At 51.3% G+C, this 23444-nt stretch overlaps 3 non-coding genes across 3 annotated transcripts; 2 read left to right on the top strand and 1 right to left on the bottom strand.

Moving 5' to 3' along the window:
* The first annotated feature begins 1536 nt into the window (after positions 1 to 1536).
* Positions 1537 to 1619, top strand: TRNAS-AGA. Its single transcript has one exon. It is a non-coding gene; the product is annotated as a tRNA-Ser (tRNA).
* A 2124-nt stretch (positions 1620 to 3743) lies between these two features.
* TRNAG-UCC lies at positions 3744 to 3837 on the bottom strand. The gene is made up of 2 exons: positions 3800 to 3837; positions 3744 to 3779 (listed from the first exon to the last, which is right to left on the bottom strand). It is a non-coding gene; the product is annotated as a tRNA-Gly (tRNA).
* Positions 3838 to 12364: 8527 nt separating this feature from the next.
* TRNAC-ACA lies at positions 12365 to 12436 on the top strand. Its single transcript has one exon. It is a non-coding gene; the product is annotated as a tRNA-Cys (tRNA).
* The last annotated feature ends 11008 nt before the right edge of the window (positions 12437 to 23444 follow it).

Raw genomic sequence — 23444 nt, 5'->3', positions numbered from 1 at the left:
GGAGGAGGGGGTACGTGGGGAGGATGGTGCAGGCTCTCGGAGGGAGTCTGGGGTGTGGCGCTTACCTGGGGCTCCAAGGCAGGGCAGGCTGGGGGGCCTCCATGTTCTGCTGCCCCCAGGCATCACCCCCACAGCGTCCCATTGGCTGCAGGGGCTCGGGGCGGGGGCAGTGCGCGGAGGCACAGCCCCACCCTGCCCTGCCATGGGGAGGGGCCGGCAGCCACTGGAGCGAGCAGGCAGATGCTGCTCAGCTCCGCTGCACTGACGGGGCCCCTGGGGGGGAAGCGCCTGGGGGTGGCCGGTGTGGCCAAGGGAGTGACCCGGTCAAAACTGCCGGAGCCGCACGGGCGAGACCTGGGAACCAGGACTGCCAGCCAGACAAACACCTTTAAGAGGAGGCGTCCCTCTTCCTGTCAAAAACTGATCTTCCTCCTTCAGTTCAGTGACAGCCTGAATTGTTCCTTATCCCGGCAGAGCCGGAGGACTGAAAGCAGCAACATCAAACCCCTGTGTAGCTCGCAGGAATGGACATAAACACTCCCTGGTAGCTGAGGAGATGTTCAGCTTTGCCCTTGGTCAACTACAAAGCTAAAGGGAAAGGAGGTGGCACCAGGTATAAACAGTGAAACACGACACATCATAGTTATGCCCATGGTGGCTGCAAAATCTTTTGATGTACTTCTTCTTATCAGCCATGCATTGTTTTCTCTGGAGTCTAGACCTTCGCCAAGAAATTTGTACCTTGATAAAATAATTGACTGACCCTGGTGAAGGCAATGGACTTGACACCCACTGGGGTGTCCCAACACCGGTACAAGTGCTAACAACAGTGGCTGCCTTTTAGCCATAGATTTTAATCGGGGCAATAAATTGATACAACCCCCTGTTAAATCATTTCTCAGCCCGAGTCCTTCACCCACATTCCCTAGAGCATTGGGCCACCATGTGGATGTTTCATTTCCTGCCTCAATTTCACACTGAGACACAATTTCCTTTGCACAGATCCGTGAACAGCAAAACCTCCCTGTGTCTCTGGTCTGAGCCAGGACATTCGATTCCAGTGAACCCTTCTCTCCTGCAGTGGCAATGGTCAGACAGAGGGGACGTGGCACCTGCATCCCTGCCAGGGAGATATTGGCTCGGCTCTTTCTTTCTGCTGCTGTTGTTAGTCCATGAAACATCAAGGGTGGAATGCAAGGCTGAGTTCATGCACCAGCCCTCTGAAAAATTTCAGTGCCCCAGAGAAATCCTGCCCCCTGCTATTGGAACGATGTGCTGGAGATTTGACTAGAAAAGGGACTGTCTGAATTGTCAGAGTGGGGAATGAACAACAATCTACAGTAATGTCATTCAGACAAACACACTCTTATCCTGCTCCATCTGGAAGGGAAATGGGCAGGAATTCTCACTGTTCACCCAAGGACATACTTACACTGATGTGCAGTCATGAGTGTGTTGGGGAAGCTGGTCTGAGCAATTTGAAGTGACAATTCAGTGAGAACAGAATCATCATGTAATGATATCAATGTACATCAAGTAGTTGTGGCCGAGTGGTTAAGGCGATGGACTAGAAATCCATTGGGGGTCTCCCTGTGCAGGTTCAAATCCTGCCAACTACGAAAGCACTGCGCTGCTGTTGTTATTACTATAGACTTAGTTCCTGAGCATTCAGAGTGCAAACTGGAGCCAGATCTATTTTCACTCTGTCTACACTTAAAATGCTGCTGTGGCACTGCTATAGCACTTTGGAGTAGACAGTGACTGGTGGGGTTTTCCCATCTGTGTAATGTCTGCTTAGACAGAACAATTCTTCCTTTTAATTAGCACTATCTAACCCGGGCTTAGGTCACCTTAACTCTATGGGTTTGGGGGTGGGTCACACCCTGAGAGACGTCGCTCTGCCAGTGAAGTGCCCAGCGTACACCAGCCCTTAGATCCCTCTTGGTATTTCAATGCAGGCACTGACCTGTGAGAGGAAAACATCAGCTCACAAACACAGAGACTGAATTCCCCACATTTAATCTCGCTGCACTTTCCAGAAAGTCACAACATTCAATTCATTCTTGCTAGGCCAGAGAAAAAATAAGTGACACTAAGTTTTTGTCTTGGTTAAATAAAATTAAGTGTTTAATTAATATAGTAAAAATCTGTCCTGATTCCTCTAACTAACACCACAGTGTGAAATAGGAACAGAGACAAATCTTGTCAGTGACGACTAATTTCACAAATGATCTTCCCATTATTAATTTCCACGCTGCCCCCACTGGAGGTCTGGGCATCTCCAGTGTCATTGCTCTGCATTCACCTTCCCCTAGAATTGTTCTCGGACATTCGCCTTCCTCTGCAGTGTGGGGCACGGGGTCACTTGCTGGAGGATTCCCTGCACCTTGAGGTCTTTAAGCCACGATTTGAGGACTTCAATAACTCAGACATAGGTTAGGGGTTTGTTACAGGAGTGGGTGGGTGAGATTCTGTGGCCTGCCTTGTGCAGGAGGTCAGACTAGATGATCATAATGGTCCCTTCTGACCTTAAGTCTATGAATCTATGAATCTATTCCCAAATTTGGAAAATTGTGCAGTTCAGAATGTGAATAGTGACCCCGTCTCCTTCCTGCACCTGCTCTACATTGCCCCACAGCAGCTTCTCCCCCTGCAGAGTCACCCCAGCACTGCAGTGCAGCCGCCCAGGGTTCAGCAGGGGGCCCTGGCAAAGACAGTGGGTGCAGCTAACAGCCCGGTGTGCCTGGCCGTGATGCAGCTGTAAAAAAGCAACACCCCCTCCCAGAGGTACAGAGACTGAGGGCTGGTCTACACTAAGGGGAAAATTCGATATAAGATACACAACTTCAGGTACGTGAATAACATAGCTGAAGTCGAAGTATCTTATATCGATAACTTACCCGTCCTCACGGCTGAGGATCGATGTCGGGGCTCTCCATATCGACGCCGCCGCCGTTCGGTGGTGGAGTTCGGAATCGATAGAAGCGCGTTCGGGATCGATATCGCGTCTAGATGAGACGCGATATATCGATCCCTGAAAAATCTATCGCTACCTGCCGATACGGCGGGTAGTGTAGACGTAGCCTGAATTCCCCAACTTTAACATCATGACCCCCTGTAGAAAGCCACACGTGTCAGTTGTATTGTCACAGGGAGATGCAAAAATCAGGTGACACCAATTTTTAAGTTGAGTAAATAAAGTTGAGGAGATAGTTATTAACCTCACAAAAATACACTAAAGATCCCTCAACATAACACCTGAAGGTGAAATATGAACAGAGACAAACCTTGTCAGCAAAGGCTCATTTCCTAAACGATCCTCAAAATGTTACTAATTCCCACCCCTCCTCCACAGGAGCTCTGTGCAGTGTAACTGTTCTGCAGGCAGCTTCCCATTCAATGCTGTTGTGGGACATTCCCAGGCCTGGAAATGTACCAACGACAGAATTTGAAGAGCAAACCTGGCTCCCCGCACCAGGCGGGATTTGAGTGTTTTGTCCCTGTCACTTAGTCTGTGTCAATAGTACAGACGCCAGGGGCAGGACTCCAGGCTCTGCTTGAGGGATCCTGGCACAGGGCTGAGGGAGGAGAAAGGATTGTAAATTCTCACCTGTGCTCTGGAGAGGAGGTAATAAATGAAGGGGGCATTTCTGCCTCCTCCCCTCCTCAGTGTCCCAGGGCTGGAATTCCACATTCCACAGGGCCAAATGAGGGAGTGACACCACTTGGTTAATGAAAACCAGTGCTTCAGGTGAGGTTTGAACTCACAACCTCAGCATAGCTCTTCTCAGCACTGCCCTGGAAGTACTGTGCGCTAACCGATTGTGCCACTGGAGCACCTGTTAATTATGATTTTCTGAGACCCCCTAGGTTGATACAGGCGAGGGGTGACCCCAAAACATTCTCAGTGGGGCTGAGAGCAGGTAGCGACAAGTGTTGTACTCGGTGGGGTGGATTCTTCTTAAGGGTTCCAGGCCCCATTTGACCCTTTTGTTCTTCCCTGTGTAATAACAGAGCTGGTTAAGACTCAATGGAGAGTCTTGCTGCAGACCAACAGATCTGAAATCACTGATATCCAGCTCTAAGCATTAGTCCTGCTTTGGGACAGTGTCTCTCATGCAACCAACAGTTAGCTAGTCTAGCTCAGGGTCCAGCTCAACTTCCACCACGGTCCACTGGCCAAGGGCGGCTCTAGGCATTTTGCCGCCCCAAGCATGGCAGGCAGGCTGCCTTCGGTGGCTTGTCTGCTGGTCCCGCGGCTTTGGAGGCATGCCCGTGGGAGGTCCGCCAAAACTGCGGGACCAGCGGACCCCCCGCAGGCACGCCTGTGGGAGGCAGCCTGCCTGTCGCCCTCGCGGCGCCAGCAGAGCGCCCCCCCGCGGCTTGCCGCCCCAAGCACGCACTTGGCGTGCTGGGGCCTGGAGCTGCCCCTGCCACTGGCCCCCAGTCCTCTTCTGCCACCAGGTCAACCCGGAACTCAGGCAGGAATAGGGTGAGGAAGCAAGTCAAGCTGAGCAAGGCAGGCAAAAGTGACTCTTGCCTTCAAGGGCTGCTCACAATGACGTCCTTTTTGTGTGCAACTGCTGCAAAAACATCCCAGGCAGAGAATCAACAGGCCAAAATACTGCTCTATGGCTGCCAAAGTAACTCAGTTGGGAGAGTGTTAGACTGAAGATCTAAAAGTCCCTGGTTCAATCCCAGGCTTTGGCGGGCCCTTTGATCCCTCTTTGTGCAGTGCCGGCTTGTTTTCTGGGAGCACAGCAGTCCCTGCACCCAAGGTGAGTCCCTGAGCTTGGGCTCTGCAGTAGGAAAAGATAGTGTGGGCTTCTTCTGCTAGTTGGCCCACCTGACCTTTAAGGATGAGAGCTGTCTTTCTCAATATCTCAGGAAAAGAGTGAGGCAAGGCAGCCCTCAGGAATGGTGCCAGAGGGCTGCTAGGCAGGGATTGGGGATGAAAACTCCTCTGGCAGTTGAGCAAGGGCAGTACCAGGGAAGGGGCATCTGTAAAAGTGGCCATGTGGAAGATGGCAGGGGTTTGGGGGCCTAGGAGGAGGCGCTTGATGCCCAGTGCCTTGGGTATGGTGGGTGTTCAGGAAATGCACATTCATGACTTTAGGGCAGTGTGATGGGCAGAGGGTGATTGGAGGAAGGGCTCATCTCTCTGGTCCTCCTGGCCAGGGAAGAACCATGGGGTTGTAGTCTTGTTTTTCACAGAAGGTGCTGGAGGGTATTACTGGTAGATTTTGTGCTCTGTGGAAAGTGTGTATGGTTCCCTGTTAAGGCGTGAACGGGAAGATCAATGGAAGGGACTAGCTCCCTTCCTCTGGACAACACGATGTTTGGTCTGGGCAGGGGGGGATTTTAATTGTGTCAGCTGGCCTGAGGACCACTGGTCCCGTTTTCCCAACTGTCAGAGGAAATGTTTGTGCAATGAGCACTACCTGGCACAGGTCTGTAGTGAGGTTAGAGGAGCTCACACCAGCTGCAGAGGGGATACACCTTTCTGCGGGGACAGGCCAGGAGTCACATTGACCGGATTTCCGTGAAGGAGAGCACGTCGACAGCCCAGTGCAGGGTGGTGCCAATGGACTGTTCGGATCACGCAGCTCTCACCGTGTGCTCAATGTGGGCAATTCCCTGACCAGGGGCAGCTCTATGTATTTTGCCACCCCAAGAACAGCAGTCAGGGAGCCTTCGGCGGCATGCCTGTGGGAGGTCCTCTGGTAACGCAGATTCGGCGGCATGTCTGCAGGAGGTCCTCTGGTAACGCAGATTCAGCGGCATGCCTGAGGGAGGTCCTCTGGTAACGCAGATTCAGCGGCATGCCTGAGGGAGGTCCTCTGGTAATGCAGGTTCGGTGGCATGCCTGAGGGAGGTCTGCTGGCAAGGCGGATTCAGCAGCATGCCTGTGGGAGATCCTCTGGTAATGCAGATTTGGCGGCATGTGTGTGGGAGGTCTGCCAGTCCCGCGCCTTCGGTGTACCTGCTGCCAAATTGCCGCTGAAGCTGCAGGACCAGTAGACCTCCCGCAGGCACGCCGCCGAAGGCTGCCTGACTGCCGACCTCACAGCGACCAGCAGCCCGCCCCCCCTGCAGGTTGCTGCCACAGGCACGCGCTTGGGGCGCTGGTGCTGGAACCACCCCTGTCCCTGACCCAGGGCAGAGGACATTGGAAGCTGAACATCCAGAGCTTGCAAGATAAAGGAGCAGGGGGTGAGGCCTGGCAGTGTTGGCAGAACAGGAAAGCATCAGAGGGTTCTGTGGTTACCAGGGGGATTGGTGGGAGTCGGTGAGGGAGGAGTTGGCGGCTTTGTTCCGGCGGCTGGGGAAACACCACAACATTAAAGAAACCAACAGTGCAAAGTCCTGCAGTGTCGCCTGTGGGATTTCCACAAGAGCATCCAGGCAGGGGAGCCGGTCAGCGTGTGACTGTACGACCGGATCAAGCGACAGCTGCCCGAGTTCCAGGAGATGAGGCTGCAGCTGGCCGATATGAGTGGGAGCACCGAGTGAAGGGAGGGGGTGGCCTCCCCTGACATTTTTGCAGCCTGCAGGGAATGGAGACAAAGCAGGGGGATGCGGGGACTCAGGGCAGGACCCGGGGATCCGGTAGAGCAGGACCACAGTCGCTGGAGGAGGAGAGAGAGTCCCGCGAGAGGAAGCTGCTGGTGGGAAGCAATAAGTGCAGAGTGCAAACCAGCCAGCTGAGAGTCACAGGGGTCCAGAAAAGGGCCTAGCAGCAGGTCCCATGGTGTAATGGGCAGCACTCTGGACTCTGAATCCTGCAATCTGGATTCAAATCTTAGTGGACCTCTTGGTTGGTTTGCTGCAAAGCCTCAGAGCTCAATGTGCTTGACTACCCTCTCTCTTGGTGAACTAGAGTAAGGTTCCCCCCGCTCCCCTCCTGCTGGGTGACTGAGGCCAGGGCCGGCACCAGCGCAGCAAGCAGGTGCTTGGGACTGCCAATGGAGAGAGGCAGCATGTCTGGCTCTTCGGCGGCAATTCAGCAGCAGGTCCCTGCTGCTGAATCACCATTGAAGAATGAAGTGTCGGTGGTAGAGCTGCCACCGAAGTGCCGCTGATCGCAGCCTTTTTTTTCGCCACTGGGGGCAGCAAAATTGCAGGAGACAGCCCTGACTGATGCCCACTGGAGACAGGTCTTTGGTCTGGCTGGTTCAATGGGCGGCTATAGGTTGGGGTCCTAGAACTTAACAGTCTGGCTAGAGAGTCCTGCGGGTTGACCGGATGGTTGTTTCTCGCTGCTTCACCTGATGTCCACATCTTTGGTCCCTGTACCTCCAGCTGCCACACTCTTCCTCTTGCCCACATGGCATTTAAAGGAAGGAGGGCCAGGGCCAGGCTTCATAGTCAGGGCTAGGCAGGAGGGAGGCAGAGTCCCAGGCGGGAGCCCAACACACCTCTCCTCCTCTGGGCACCTAGGGCAGAGGTGGCTGGTGCTGACAGCGCCAAGGGCAGGCTTAAAAGCCACAGAGCAACGGAGGGCAGGGCCAGAGGAGGGGAGAACCATGCCTATGTGTGGCCAGCAGACAGCCACAGAGACACCCAGCCAGGCTGCTCCCTGCCATGCCGAACACCCACTGAAGGCCACTCACAGACCAGCATTCGTTCTGCGGCCAGCATCACAAGGTGGTTGGAAAGCAGGTGGGGCCTCCAACCGTTCCCACTCAATGGGCTCCTTTTGGTGGTGGGGCAGGAGACATTTCCCCCAAGAGGCTTTTTCCCAGCTGCTGAGAAGCACAGAAGTACCCGGTGTTTGCTCTTGCGGTGAAAGGGGTTAATACATTTAGGCAGCCTGGCTAGCTCAGCTGGCAGCACCTCTGGCTCTTACTCTGAAGGTTGAAGTTACAATTCCCTGTTTGGGTGCTTGGGGATCCTCTTCAACAATACAACACACAGTCTGCTTAAGCCCCCACCCAATAACCTGGGGAAACTAACCCTGGCCACTGGGTGCCTCTAAGAGGCGATACTTTCCCCACTCACAACCACTGAGTGTAGAAAAGAAACTTTAAGAAAAAGGAGGAAAATCACCTTGTATTAACTTGGGAAAACACCACAATCATAACACAACACTATGAGCAAAACACCCCCCCCCCACAGTGCGCTGGGCAGTGGCCTTTTGCCTCGGGCTCCTAAATCCAGACCCCAGAAGCTCTGTGGATGTGCCCCTCCCTTCACTGCACCTCACCCCCAGCTGCTGTCCTGGGTCAGTGAAACCCAGAGTTCACCTCTCACCTCCCGGGGGGAAAGCCCCTTTCTCCCTCCGCTGTCTGGCCACATTGCCGGCCACTTGCCGTTCCACCCTGTCACCGCTCTGCTGGCCACCCTCTCTGCTCTGGGACGTCTTGTGGTCCCACCAGGAGCGGAACAGGCTCCCTAAAAGTAGCGGCCACCAGAGCCCAAACAGTAGCCCCACCCCTTCCACTCGAGGCCACGCCCCTGCCCCACCCCTTATTCCCAAGGACCCAGTCTTACGCTGCCTCTTCCCCCAAGACCCCGCCTCCCGCTCACTGCTCTCCGTCCCCTCCCCCCCTCACTCGCCCTTATGGTCATTAGAAAGTGGCAAGGCAGAGCCCTCCCATTTTTAAAAGTCCTGGGGTGTTGTTCCCCCCTGTTCCGGCCCCCCTGGGGCCCTGCACTTCACACAGCTCTCCCTGATTTCAGCTGTTAGTGAGGGAGCCTCACTGCGAGCGCAGACTGGGCAGTTTCTTGCATGAGAGACACTGTCCCAAAGCAGGACTAGTGCTTAGAGCTGCTTATCAGTGATTTCAGCTCTGTTGGTCTGCAGCAAGACTCTCCATTGAGTCTTAACCAGCTCTGTTATTACACAGGGAAGAACAAAAGGGTGAAATGGGGCCTGGAACCATTAAGAAGAATCCACCCCACCGAGTACAACACTTGTTGCTACCTGCTCTTAACCCCTGCTCTCAGCTGCACTGTGAAGTCTTTGGGATCACTCCTTGCCTGTATCAACCTAGGGGTCTCGGAAAACCATAATTAAAAGGTGCTCCAGTGGCGCAATTGGTTAGTGCACAGTACTTATACAGCAGTGCTGAGAGGAGCTATGCTAAGGTTGTGAGTTCAAACCTCACATGGATCACTGGTTTTCATTAACCAAATGGCATCACCCCCTTATTTGCCCCCGTGGAATGTAGAATTCCAGCCCTGGGGACACTGAGGCAGGGGAGCAGTCAAAAATGCCCTTCACTTATTACCTCCTCCCCAGCGTGCAGGTCAGACTCTACACGTCTTTCTCCCCCGCCCCCCCCACCCCCGCGCCTGGGCAAGCAGCCCACAAGCAGAGCCTGGAGGCCTGCCCCTGGCGTCTGTACTATTGACAAAGACTAAGTGACAGGGACAAAACACTCAAATCCCACCTGGTGCGGGGAGCCAGGTTTGCTCTTCAAATTCTGTCGTTGGTACATTTCCAGGCCTGGGAATGTCCCACAACAGCATTGAATGGGAACAAACCCCTAACCTATGTCTGTGTTACTGAAGTTCTCAACTCGTGGCTTAAAGCCCTCAAGGTGCAGGGAATTCTTCAGCAAGTGACCCAAGCCCCATGCTGCAGAGGAAGGTGAATGTCCGAGAACAATTCTAGGGGAAGGTGAATGCAGAGCAATGACACTGGAGATGCCCAGACCTCCAATTAATAATGGGAAGATCATTTGCGAAATTAGTCATCACTGACAAGATTTGTCTCTGTTCCTATTTCACGCGATGGAGTTAGTTAGAGGAATCAGGACAGATTTTTACTATATTAATTAAACACTTAGTTTTATTTAACCAAGCCAAAAACTTAGTGTCACTTATTTTTTCTCTGTCCTAGCAAGAATGAATTGAATTTCGTGACTTTGGAAAGTGCAGCGAGATTAAATGTGGAATTCAGTCTGTGTGTTTGTGAGCTGATGTTTTCCTCTCACAGGTCAGTGCCTGCATTGAAATACCAAGAGGGATCTAAGGGCTGGTGTACACTGGGTACTTCACTGGCAGAGCGACGTCTCTCAGGGTGCGAATCCCCCCTCCCCCCAAACCCATAGAATTAAGGTGACCTAAGCCCGGATTAGATAGTGCTAAAGAAAAGGAAGAATTGTTCTGTCAATGCAGCTATTACAGGGATGGGAAAACCCCTCCAGTCACTGTCTACTCCAAAGTGCTATAGCAGTGCCACAGCAGCATTTTAAGTGTAGACAGAGTGAAAGTAGATCTGGCTGCAGTTTGCACTGTGGATGCTCAGGCACTAAGACTAGGGTAATAATAACAGCAGCGCAGTGCTTGCATAGTTGGCAGGATTTGAACCTGCGCAGGGAGACCCCAAAGGATTTCTAGTCCAGCGCCTTAACCACTCGGCCACAACTACTTGACATACACCCATTTCCCTACATGATGATTCTGTTCTCACTGAATTGTCACTTCAAATTGTTTGCCCAGACCAGCTTCCCCAGCACACTCACGGCTGCGCATCTGTGTAAGTGTGTCCTTGGGTGAACAGAGAGCATTCCTGCCCATTTCCCTTCCGGCTGGAGCAGGATGAGAGTGTGTTTGTGTGAACGACATTGCTGTAGATTGTTGTTCATTCCCCACTCTGACAATTCAGACAGTCCCTTTCCCATTCAAATCTCCAGCACATCATTCCAATAGCAGGGGGCAGGATTTCTCTGGGGCACTGAGGGCTGGTGCATGAACTCAGCCTTGCATTCCACCCTTGATGTTTCATGGACTAACAACAGCAGCAGAAAGAAAGAGCGGAGCCAATATCTCCCTGGCAGGGATGCAGGTGCCACGTCCCCTCTGTCTGACCATCGCCATTGCAGGAGAGAAGGGTTCACTGGAATCGAACACCCTGGCTCAGACCAGAGACACAGTGAGGTTTTGCTGTTCACGGATCTGTGCAAAGGAAATTGTGTCTCTGTGGGAAATGGAGGCAGGAAATGAAACACCCAATGCCCTAAGGAATGTGGGTGAAGGACTCGGGCTGAGCAATGATTTAACAGGGGTTTGTTTCAATTTATTGGCCTGATTAAAACTATGGCGAAAAGCCCCCTGTACCAGGGGCTGCGGGGCAGGACAGGCAGTTCTGCGCAGAGTGTTCAGAGCTGCCCCGTATCTGCCCTTTGTCTGCACCGCCCCTGCTCCCAGAATGCACCAGGCCCTGGACTGAACTTTTCCCCTGTGGGCCAAGCTGGTTTCGTTTGCTGTGATCCTGTTGGCTTGGCGGGGGGGGGGAAGTGACAGTCCCACCCCAGAGCCAACGCCCCCCTGTCACCCAGCCCCCTGACCCCCAGCAGTGCAGGTCAGCTAGGAGCTGGGCCCTGCCAGGCACTCAGGGGCATCTCCCCTGCAGCTGGGGGCTCTCCCCAGCGTGGTCTGTGGGAGCTCGCGCACTAACGGGGCAGCGGCAGCAGCCGCGTGGTGGGTTGGGCTGGTGACCCGGGTCCATCTCCTGGGGTCGGCTGGGTTCATGCTCAGGCGACTGGCCCCAGCCACCGGCCGAGCCCCACGGCCACGCTGCTGCTGTTACCGCACTAGCCCCTCACGCCCCCATTCCCTCACTGAAGCCAGGAGAAGGTTTGCAGGGAGGAGGTGGGAAGGGTTTGACCCCAATATCCCAGAGCTGATTCTCCCCACAAAGGGGTGTGTGCATGTGGTGGGTGCCGTGTGCAACGCCCTGTGCCCATGAGGAGGGGACCGGGGCTCTGCCAGCAGGAAGATTTATCCTGCAGGTGCCCTGCCTCCCTCCCCCAGGGGTTCCCCTGGAGCAGAGAAGCTTTGAATCCTCGCCGGAGACTAGAGACGCCCGAGCAGCACAAGCTGCCTGGCAGAGGTTCTGGATCAGGGCCTCACGGGCACATTGGGTTCATTCCCTCAGGGCTGCCCTGCCCAGTGCCAGGGCTGCTCTCACTCCTCCAGCACAGAGGGGGCTGCAGGCTCTTTGCCAAGCTGGGTCCCAGCTCAAGGCAGATTTAACACTAGCAGGGGGCCCAGGCATGTGCTGGTGCCGCTCAGGGAGGGAATCTGGGCCAAAGACTGATTAGAAATTGGGTAACACTGACGTGGGACTAGAAAGACCCTTGATGGGACGTGGCGGGTAGATAGCCCCCATTGTGTACCGTGCCCTTGCCGAGAAGTCTCTGGGAGAGTGGATTCTTCCTGATGGGCCACCAGCACGTCTCGTTGGTCCTGATGTCGGCTGCTCCTTTGTTGATACTGACAAGCTAGTTGTGGGCGTTTCCCACTCACCCCATAGCTCCGGGATGCACAGACAGCAACACTGGTGTGGAAGAAACAAACTCCACTCTCAGTTTTCAAGATCCTTAAGATCACTGACTTGCAAATGTAATTATCAGGGGGTATAGCTCAGTGGTAGAGTGTTTGACTACAGATCAAGTGGTCCTTGGTTCAAATCCAAGTACTCCCTTAAAAGCCTGGTCTTTCAACAAAAATAATTGCATATCCATTTCCATTATGTTCAGGAGCTCCACTGACTAGGGATGCCTGAAATAAATGGAAACACTCAACATTTTCCTGTGCAAATACATAAAAACCTAGCAAACATGTCCCTCTGATGAAAGCAGTTCCAATCCTCTAAGTGTCTAGTTTATGTTTTCATCAATGAAACAAAGGCACATGAAGACACATTTGCAGGTCCTTGGCCTCCATGGGCTATAATGTGCAGAAGAACAAGAACCACATCCACTTGGGAGGAATGGACTAGTCTGTATTACATTTGGTAAGTAAGTTGCCATTGGGACTGAAAATTCTACTGGAGGTGGACAGGAGCCTGTTGCAAAAATAAAATAACCAAGATTTACCAAACTCCCTGTTACACATTCAATCCTCTCTTTTTTCTATTCTATTAAATTGGGAGCAAGTTACCAGTGACCCAGAGCTGGGGTGGAAGGACGGTGCAGGTGGGGGGAGGAGCCCAGGGCTGGGGCAGCAGGAGGTGTGTGGGTGGGGGAGCACTGGTAGGGGACGGGGAGAGTCAAGAGCTGGGGCAGCACAGGGTGTATGTGGGGGAGGGAGAGCCTAGGGCTGGGGTGGCAGGGGGGGTGAGGGTCACGAGGTAGAGCCCGTGGCAGGGGGGTGAGGGTCAGGAGGTAGAGCCCAGGGCTGGGGAGGCAGGGGGTGTAGGGGTGGGGAGGGGAGAACCCAGGGCTCGGGCAGCAGGGCGATGGGAGGGCAGACAAAAATTTTTTGCTTGGGGAGGTAAAAAACCTAGAGCCAGCCCTGCCTCCACATACCGTAAGGTAGGTAGGAGCGGATCATTATTATCCCTACTTGAAAGAGGGAGAAGCTAAGGCTGAGAAAGGAGAATTGACTTGTCTTAGGTCACACAGCCAGTCAGTGGCAGAGTTGGGAATAGGACCCAAGAGCCCTGATTTTCAAACTAACCATCAGATCTTGAATTTCATCCATTGAATGACCTGAATAAAGTCCTCTCAGATGAGCTCCAGACCAACAACAGTGCACAATAATTATTCAGCAAGTATTTGAGAACTGCAATGTTAGAGAGAATCATGAACTGCTCAGAGACCATTAATGCAGCGAAGCAGCAAAATTCATCGAACATATGACTGGTTCTGACTTATTTACTTGGTCTTCAAAGAGAACAACAAGGACATGAGTCTCCTCCCTGTCAATAACCCCCTGCTCAGCCAATCAGGGTAGAGACCGAGGACGAGAGGCTGAGGGTTCTCACGAGAGAGCCCAAAGGATGGTCCAGGTCACTGGTGGGGTTCACTGCCCGAGCACTATTTCCACCCCACATTTTTGGGTGGACCTCCCACAGTGGGAGCTGCAGAGCACTCCTCCGCAACACACACACACACACACACACACACACACACACACACACACACACACACACACACACACCTCGCTCCTGGTGTTGGGAGGGGAACAGGAGAAAGGACAAAAGAAGCAAGAGACAAAGAGAAAGGTATGGAGGAAAAGATGAAACAAAAAAGACAAACCCTAATGTCCCCAGTGATTCTGAGGGACAAAATCCCAGGTAGCAGAATGAAATTCTGCCTCCTTAAGCTCGTGTTTTCCATGCCTAGAATTCAACTGTCACCAGATGGATCAGACTGAACAGGTTTCAAACCTCGAGGAGGCTCTTACCTTCTAAACAGGGACAGCTGTTTTCTACTAAAATCAGGAAAAGGGAAGGAGAAAACTCGAAATAGGTTCCTCCTGGCTCTCAGTCCTCAAAGAGAGACCTGGAGAAGGACACTGGCTGAAGCAAAGCCACAGGGTCTCTGAGGTTTCCCTGGCCCCTCGCCCCTGTCCTGCCTGTCAGCATCTTTCTGTGAGGTCACCACCTCCCCACCACCTTTGACCAATAGTCTGAGGTCCTGCAAAAGGACTTTGTGATGTCACTGCCACACCCCTCCCTTGCTGTGCTAATGTCCTGCCCCTGGCCAGGCACTTTGGAGGTTTGAGCTACTCCCTGTTGATCACCCCACTCAAGGAGCGTTTGTTCTAGGCAGCAAGCCGGTTAGACAGGAACACACCAGACGCTGCTCTCAATGCTACACTCAGTTTTTCAGAAATTAGTCGACTTTATGGCCAGAAGAGACCATTAGAGCATCTAATCTGACCCCCTGCATATCACAGGTCTCCTGTATGACACAAGAGCTACTTTTGGGGCAAACATTCCAGAAAGGCATCTAGTCTTCATTAAATGACATCAGGAAATGGCAAATCCACCAATTTCCTTGGTAGCTTGTTCCTGTGGTGAATCCTCCGCACTGTTGATTATTTGTGCCTTATTTGTAATATGAATCCTTGGTCTGGCTCCCAGCCCCTCTCCAAGGGTTGCAGCTGTCTGGAGGTGCTGCCTTCCACACCTTCCTCAGTCATACCTCATTCATTCAACGGGGCAATTGATTACCAAGTGGGGGGAAGATCTTATTCTACTTCTAGCAAAAAGACATTTTTTTTACCTAATTTATACTACCTTAGGGGCCCGCTATAACATACTACCAAGGTTCAATATAAAGTGATATACAAGTTATAAAAAAATGCATAATGCAGAGATTTATCTACAACTGCATTGATTGACTGCGGTATGCAGTAATATAGTGATCCCTGGGTCTTTGAATGAGGCTTTATACTGGGGCGAGTCGGGTGAGCGTAGTCGGCGGCGGACGGGTGGGCAAAGAGGCGCGCAGTGAGGCTGCAGGGATTCTAGGGGCGGGCATGGGGGTTTCTGGCAGGGGAGGAAGGAGGTGAAAGAGGTGAGTGGTGGGTGGGGACTGACTAGGAGGGCTGCAGCAAGCCAGCGGGGGCTAGGGGTTGAAGAGGGGTGTGATGGTGGGGCCAAGCGGGGGAGGAGGTGGGTCCTATTTTACTTCTGTGATCTGGTCACCCTGTGCGCGCTGTTTCTTTCCCCCTCTACAGGCTTCCACATACCATCAGTGCCTTGCTAGCGGGCCATGCACCGTGAGAGATCTCTTCTCTTGTGTGTGACTGTGAGTGTTTCCCTTGTGCGTGAATTTATTCAACAAAATCTTGAGTTTCGTAATGGCTACCATGAGTGAAAAGAAAAAGAGAATCAGAGCACAGCGTTTTCAACACTGAATGGCCGAATAAATACGTACATACTGAGAATGATACAGTTACTAAAGTAAGCTTTCAAATTGCTAAGGGTAGGTCCATACTTACCCGCTGGGTCGACGGGTGGCGCCGATTTCAGAGTTCGAACTATCGCGCTAATCTAGAGACGCGATAGTTCAACTCCGGATGCGCTCCGTCGACTCGAACTCCACCGCCGCGAACGGGAGCTGCGGACTTTGACCTCGTGATGCCTGGACGGGTGAGTAGTTCGAACTAGGTAGTTCGACTTCAGCTACGCTTATTCGCGTAGCTGAAGTCGCATACCTTAGTTCGACACCCCGTAGTGCAGACCAGGCTAAGGAAATTGCTGCTGGGAAATGCTTCACAGGTGAGTTTTTAAAAAACGTGTATCTTGCTTGCTGTATCTGAGTTATGTCCAGAAAAGAGGGGAATATTTGAGAATGTCAGTCTATCACGCATGACTGTACAGAGAAGAACAGCTGACATTTCTACCAATCTAAGTAATCAGTTAAAGCAGAGAGTCAGTGAATTCTGCTTTACTCCTAGCTATGGATGAAAGCACCAATTTAAAAGACACCGCCTAACTTCTTATTTTTATTAGAGGTATTGATAATAACTTTGAAATAACTGAAGAACTTGTTGGCATGTGCTCCATGACGGTCGCACAACCGGAAAAGAAATCTCCAGTGAAGTGATAAAGTCCATGAATGATAAGTCGGGATTAGATTTCACAAGCTTGGTGGCCATTTGTACTGAGGGTGCTCCAGCTATGTGTGGAAAAAATGTTGGTGCAGTTGTTATTCTTGAAGAATTTATTGGGAGACAAATAACCAAACATCACTGCATTTACATCAGCAGGTTTTGTGTAGCAAAGTCTTAAAATCTGAGCATGTCATGTCAGTGGTAGTTTCCATGTTAAACTACATCCGTTCTAGAGGACTAAAAACATAGGACATTTAGAGCCTTTCTTGAAGGGGTAGACGAGTGCAGCGACTTGATCTACCATAATGGAAGTGAGGTGGTTGAGTCGAGGAAAAGTGCTCACTTTCATTGCTTTGAAAGAGGAGGTAGCAAAATTCCTAGAAAATGGGCCAGTAGAATTCCCAGAGCTTGAAAATGAGTCCTGGAATCAAGATCTCTTTTTCTTTGTGAGACTACAGCCACCTGAAGGATCTCAACATTCACCTTCAGGGAAAAAATCAACTTCTATTTCAAATGTACACAGCAGTGATAGCTTTCAAAATGAAACAAACTTTTCAGAAGTCAGCTGTCAAAAGGTTAAATGTGTCACTTGTGCACAGCATATCCTCAGCACAAACCTGCCAAATTAGGAGAAAATATGCAAAGCACATTAATCTTTTGATTGAAGAATCTGACAGAAGACTTACTTTGTCTAAAGAAGACGTCCAGTTGAAGCTGATTGAAGATCCCTTTTCTGTGGATCCAGAGGAAGTGCCACTAGATTTGCAGTTGGAGGTTACTGAATTTCCATGTTCGGCAGTTTACCGAAATAAGCACAGAGAAAGCAGCTCATGGACTTCTACAAAAGTCTGACAATGAAAAATACAAGAATCTTATCGGTTGCAATGAAAACATTCAGCATTTTGAAGCACTTTCATACGTGAACATTTTCCATCATGAACATGAATAAAAACAAGCAACGTTCTTCTCTGACTGATGACCATTTGGAAAACATTATGAAAATATCCACTTCAAATATGACCCCCGAATACGACAAGCTTGTTGCCGAAAAGAGATGTACTATCTCTCATTAAATTTGCAAGGGAATTATGAAAAGTACAAATGTTTTCTTTCAATGAAACAGGTGTTTTTCATTTTTACATAATTCATAAAAAAATTAAAATAATTTTAAAAATTGTTTGCTTTAATTGTAAAATTCTTAATAGTATCACCCTCGCCCCAACCTTCCCTTTCGGCCCACAGCTGTTTCAGCGGTCGGTGCTAGAGAAGGAGGGTTTGTTTCAGTGGGGCTGGGCAGTGCTAGGGGAGTGTTTCTGTGGCCGAGTGACACTGGGTGGGGTGTTTCTGTGAGCTGGGCGGTTTCAGCCTCAGCTGTTTTCTTTGAGCAATATGGCCTCGCCACTTTATGAGTTGTGCAGGCCTGATGTAGGGCGTTTCTTTGTGTGGATTCTCTGATGTCTGCTAAGGTCTGAGCTCCGACTGAAGCTTTTCCCGCACTCAGGCATGGGTAGCGCGTCACTCGTGTGTGGATTCTCTGATGTGCGTTAAGGGTAGAGCGCTGGCTGAAGCTTTTCCCACACTCAGAGCACGTGTAGGGCTTCTCCCTGTGTGGATTCTCTGATGTCTGATCAGGTATGAGCTCCAGCGGAAGCTTTTCCCGCACTCAGAGCATGTGTAGGGCGCCTCCGTTGTGGATTTTCTGATGGGTGATCAGGGCAGAGATGTCACTGAAGCTTTTCCCACACCTGAGCATATGTAGCGCCTCCCGTGTGGATTCTGCGATGTGTAATGAGGTGTGAGCGCTGATTGAAGCTTCTCCCACACTCAGCGCATGCGTAGGGCTTCTCCCTGTGTGGATTCTCTGGTGTGTGATAAGGTTTGAGCTTTATTGAAGCTTTTCCCACACTCAGTGCACGTGGGGCATCTCACCTGTGTGAATTCTACAATGTCTGATAAGGTTTGAGCGCCGATCAAAGCTTTTCCCACACTGACGATGTGTGGGGCTCTCCCTGTGTGATTCTACGATGTCTGATAAGGTGTGGGCGGTCATTGAAGCTTTTCCGCACTCAGCGCATGTGTGGGGCGCCCCGCCAGTGTGGATTTTCTGATGTCTGATAAGCTTTGAGCGCCTATTGAACCTTTTCCCACACTCAGTGCATGTGTGGGGCGTCTCCCCTGCATGGATTCTCTGATGTGTGATAAGGGCTGAGCTCTCATTGAAGCTTTCCCCGCACTCATGGCACATGTAGCGTGTCTCTTCCAAATTGATTCTGAAGCATGTTATAAGGTCTGAGTGGCTACTGAAGTTTTCCTTTGGCCTCTCTTGAGTCTCACAAGAATTGGCTTTTCTTGGAGTGCACAACTCCCAGAAACGTTCCTTTGGATCTTCCTGATAACGTTCCCTGTGGTTCTCCTTGCTCAGCATATTCCTGCTGGGGTTTCTGCTCCTCATTCTCACTCACCATCACATCACCTGATGGGAGACACAGAGAATCCAGACATAGGTCACTCCCGGAACTGGAAAGAAAGGAAATCTCAGAGAGAGAGATGGATAAAGGATGAACCAAAATATGTGTGGGAGAGATCAAACCTATCAGGAGCTGATTTTCCCCACACCCTTCCCCAGAGGAGAAAGGAAGGGATCAGTTTTGGTCTGCATCTCACCAGAACACCTAGGGAAAGCGAGATCGGGGAGGGACCTGCTGCCAGTTGTCAGTCAGAATAGGAGGGAAGCCATGTAGGGCATCCCAAATGTTTCTTGCATTCCCAGACTGTGCGGCCTGCAGGCAAGAGGCGGGGTAGGGCTGCTGGGTTCAGCCCCCTGCCTGGAGGGGGGGGGCACTGAGGAGGGAAGTGCTGGGCACGAGGCAGAGCCCGTAAGTGCCGAGCGAGGGGAGGGGCGCCTGGCCTGGGCTTGAGCTGCAGCTGGAGGGGTATGTGTGTGTGTGTGAGTGCGACCTGCCCTGCCCTGACTGCTGCCCCCTTCCCTGGTCCAGGGACCTCCCCCCTGCCCCCTGGCTCCCTGCGGCCCCTGTGTTTGTGTTGGACAGTCACATCCAATCCCTTCACACTGCCCCCTTTTCCTCCCCTTAGTTCATAGCCCCAGAAAATCCCTTCAAACTGTCCCCTTTTCCCTTCCCTTAGTTCAGGGGATGAGTCATAAAAACATTAAAATAATTTAAAAATTGTTTGATTAATTGAAAATTTTAATAAAGTACTTCCCCACAACCCTTCCTTTTGGCCCACAGCTTTTTTGATGGGGCAGTGCTGGGGAAGGAGGGTTTGTTTCCACCGGCAGGTGGCGCGGGCGAGGGGGTTATGTGTTTTGGGGGCCTGGGCAGCGCTGGAGGGGGTTTCGGCAAGGCCGGGGTGGGGTGTTGGTCCTCAGCTGTTTTCTGGAGTAATATGACCCTCGCCGCTTTACAAGTTGTGCAGGCCTGCATAAGGTTTCTCACCCGTGCGCGTTCTCCGATGTCTGATAAGGCTCGAGCGCTGATTGAAGTGTTTCGTGACTCAGAGCACGTGTAGGGTTCTCTCCAGTGTGGATTCTCATGTCTGATAACGGATGAGAGCAGACTAAAGCTTCTCCTGCACTCATGGCATCTATAAGGTTTCACCAATGTGGATTCTCCTATGTCTGATAAGGTTTGAGTCTGACTGAAGGTTTTCCCACACTCATGGCATGTGTAGTGTGTCCCTTCCAAGTTGATTCGCTCACATGTAAGAAGTTCTGAGTGGCTCCTGAAATCTTCCGATGGCCTGTGCTGATTCTCACAGGCTTTGCTTTTTCTGGGAGTGCACAACTCTGGACTCATTCCCTTTGATCTTCCTGATAACGTCCCATGGGGTAATACTTGCTCAGTATCTTCCTGCTGGGTTTCTCCCATTCTCACTCACCATCCCAACACCTGATGGCAGACAGAGAGAATCCAGACACAGGTCACTCCCTGCACCGGAGAGAAAGGAAATCTAAGAGTGGGGAATGGGAAAAGGGATGAACAGACCAAAATATGTGCGGGAGAGATCAAAGCTATCAGGAGCCGACATCCCCAAACCTTTCCCCAGAGAAGAGAGAGGAAGGGATCAGTTCTGGGGTCCTCACACCAGAATTTCAGGGAAAGCGAGATCGGGAGGACCTCCTGCCAGTTGTCAGTCAGGTAGAGGGGAGCCATGAGTGACATCTGCCTAATGATTCCACATCTGCAGGGAACAATTTTGAACTTAGAGAGCCTCAAGGTCTTTGTAGGGCATCCCAAATGTTTCCTGTATTCACGACAGTTTTTGGACTTGAGTTTAACCACCTCACCTGTGCAGGCAGCTCGGGAGCACTTTTTCTCAGAGCCCTGAGGTCTGGGACCCACGGCTCTTCCCCTGCTCCAGCTGCAAGATCACATCAGGTTTGGAATTTAGAAACCCTACGCCAGGAAAAGAAAACAAGGGAAGTCAGTGGAATTTCTGGGATACTTGTCACAAGAATAGTCCATGGTTTTAACCCCAGCTCATTTTTACAGTAACGCCCCAAGGCCGGCTTCCTTGGCTCAAAGTGGCAGGAGAGTTATTATTATTATAAATCATATGCATTACCTTAGTGCCTAAGGCCAGCTAACAGTGGATCCCCATTGTGCTAGGCAAAGTACAAACAGAGAATAGTAGCTGGGCCATGCCCTGAAGAATTTACAGTCTAAATAGACTAGACAGACACAGAATGGGGAAGGGGAGAACCCCCAGCAGAGTGAACTATGTGAAGGCAGAAGGACAGATCTGATGAACACAGGCATACATCTTGAGACTATCGTATTTAATGTTATGACTAAGGCCAGTGTTTTCCGGAAATTGCCGCTATAAATGCATTTTTTCCCAAAATTACTCTTCATTTCTGGAATCACCCTTCGTATCTGGAATTTCTGATCAGAGGGTGGGTGGGGCATGCAGGGTCACAGCCCCAGATTTCTGCCCAGAGACACCCAACTCCTCCCCAGGGCGCAGGGCAGAGGCTGGCTGTGGTTGAGACTTGCTGCCAATTTCTTTCCTCCTCATACAAGTCTGGGCTCAGCAAAACCACCGTGGAGCTTCCCTGGGTAGGGGCCTGGCAATGGGATGTCGGGCTCCTCATCAGACTGCAGAGCGGATGGCGCCGCACCTGCTCTCGGCTGCGTCCACAGCACCTCTCCCTGCACACAGCTGGTTCATGCCCTGTCTCCCAGCACACAGCCGGCTCTAGGCTCTCAATGCCCAGTGTCTGGGCCCCACCTCCCCACACAGCTGGCTCTGTCCTCCCCAATGCATTTTCATGTTATAAAGGATTATATATTGCTCATGCTTGTCAATTACTCTGTTTTCATTGCCAGCAAACACTGGCCCTACTTTATGACTGTTATCTGTATCTTTGAGCCATAGAATACTTATAGACTATGTTGCTGAGATGGGCCAGATGATAGCGGGAGGGCTGGGATGGGTTTCCTGTGCAATCTGGTGTCACTAAGGGGTGATGAATGCCAGATCCTAAAGCTGGTTATGCAGACCTCCATCTTCTGGAAGCTTTGCTCCTATGAAGAAAGGGGCAGGGACTGATTTTACCTTTCAGGAGACTGAAGAAGGCAGACTTTTGGGGAGAAACAGCTGAGTTTGAGCTGACTGAGGGGGATATTTTGGGCTACAAACTGACATGACCTGATAACCCAGAGGTCAGCTTTATGAAGGATTTAATACACTTCTGAAACAACCAGTGATTCCAAAGATGACTGATGAGGGGCAATGGTAAATATGCATTTAGATGCTTTCTTGTTTTATATCTTTCCCAGAAGACACACTGACACTGTCATGGACCCATAGGATCGGTGCAATGCCCTGGCTTTGAAACAGTCCTTGGGAGGTGCCCCTGAGTGCACTAGACCCCAATGGGTCCCACTCTTCCACAAGGACAGGCCATGTAGCTTCAGCACCTGAGACTGAGCCTCTGGCTTCAACACTCCTATTTCACCTGTGAGTTCTGCCAGCAGGTCCCAGCTGAACGACATTCCTGTACACAGACTGTTCTCAGTCAATGCACAGAGCAAGTTTCTTGCTGTGACACTGGGCAGACTTTTAAAACATAGCAGGGTTTATTAGTCAACTAAAACACAGCATTGGAAAGTCCTTAGACAGGGGAAGCAAAGAAGACAATACAGTCCACTGGCCAATGCCCCTTGAGCCATGCTGCAGTAGAAAATGCTTCGGTTTCCTTTCACTGTGCCTGTTCATTTGTCTTCGCCCTCCAGAGCTCCCCTGTGCCTGCGAGCCCAAAGTTCTTCCTGCTCCCAAGAACGTAATCGAGTCCATGTATGCTTTTACTCCAGCCAAGGGGAGATCATCCTCCCATGGACAGGTGACAATTAGTCCCCTTGTCTCTGTCGGGTATTCCATTGATGTAGGTTGGCCCCAGCCAGTCCTTAATGACCCATTCATATCACCCTCAAGTGACAGCTTCAGGACACAAAACACCTCATGTCTCCTGCTCTTCTAATCATAGCAATACCAATCAGAGAGGGAAATCTGAGGTGGCCATTGGCATCATACAAGTATCACCTTTCAAATTCCCTGCCTCTCTCACACACACACCAAGCTCACAGCCCTTGGAGAGAAAGCAAAGCACAGGAACTGGGGTTAGTCCAGCAAACACGGTGGAGGACAAGCTGCAAGCCTCAAACCCTGGTCAAAGGAGAGGCATGTGGGTCCCTACGCATAGAGAGTGGGCTACAGAGGCCTGATACCTGAGAGGCCATTCCTTGAGCACCACATGGAGGCAGATCAAAGGCTTAGCTACCCATAACTGTGACACTGCAAAAAGACATCTGATCGATTTAGTGGTGAAGTAAACACCTGCTAAATCGACTTCAGATCGCCTCCAGTCGACCCTGTACTCTATCTAGATGAGGAGCAGCAAGTCGACCCCTGCAGCATACGCCTGTGGTAACGCTGACCCAGAGATTGCTGACTCCAGCCATACTTTATTCAATAGCTGGAGTTGCGCAGCGAGGTCGCACTGACTGCAGTAGTGTAAACATAGCCAAGCTTGCTACAGCAAGGGCCTATTAGCTGGAGGCTTTGTGAGTAGTTATGCTGAAGTCTGGGATTTATCTGAATAGCCCAAGGAGAGAATCCTA

The sequence above is a fragment of the Mauremys reevesii genome, linkage group 17 (assembly GCF_016161935.1).
Source record: "Mauremys reevesii isolate NIE-2019 linkage group 17, ASM1616193v1, whole genome shotgun sequence".
Lineage (NCBI taxonomy): Eukaryota > Metazoa > Chordata > Testudines > Geoemydidae > Mauremys > Mauremys reevesii.
Note: the sequence above shows the minus strand (reverse complement) of the source record. Positions and strands in the feature narration are given on the sequence as shown.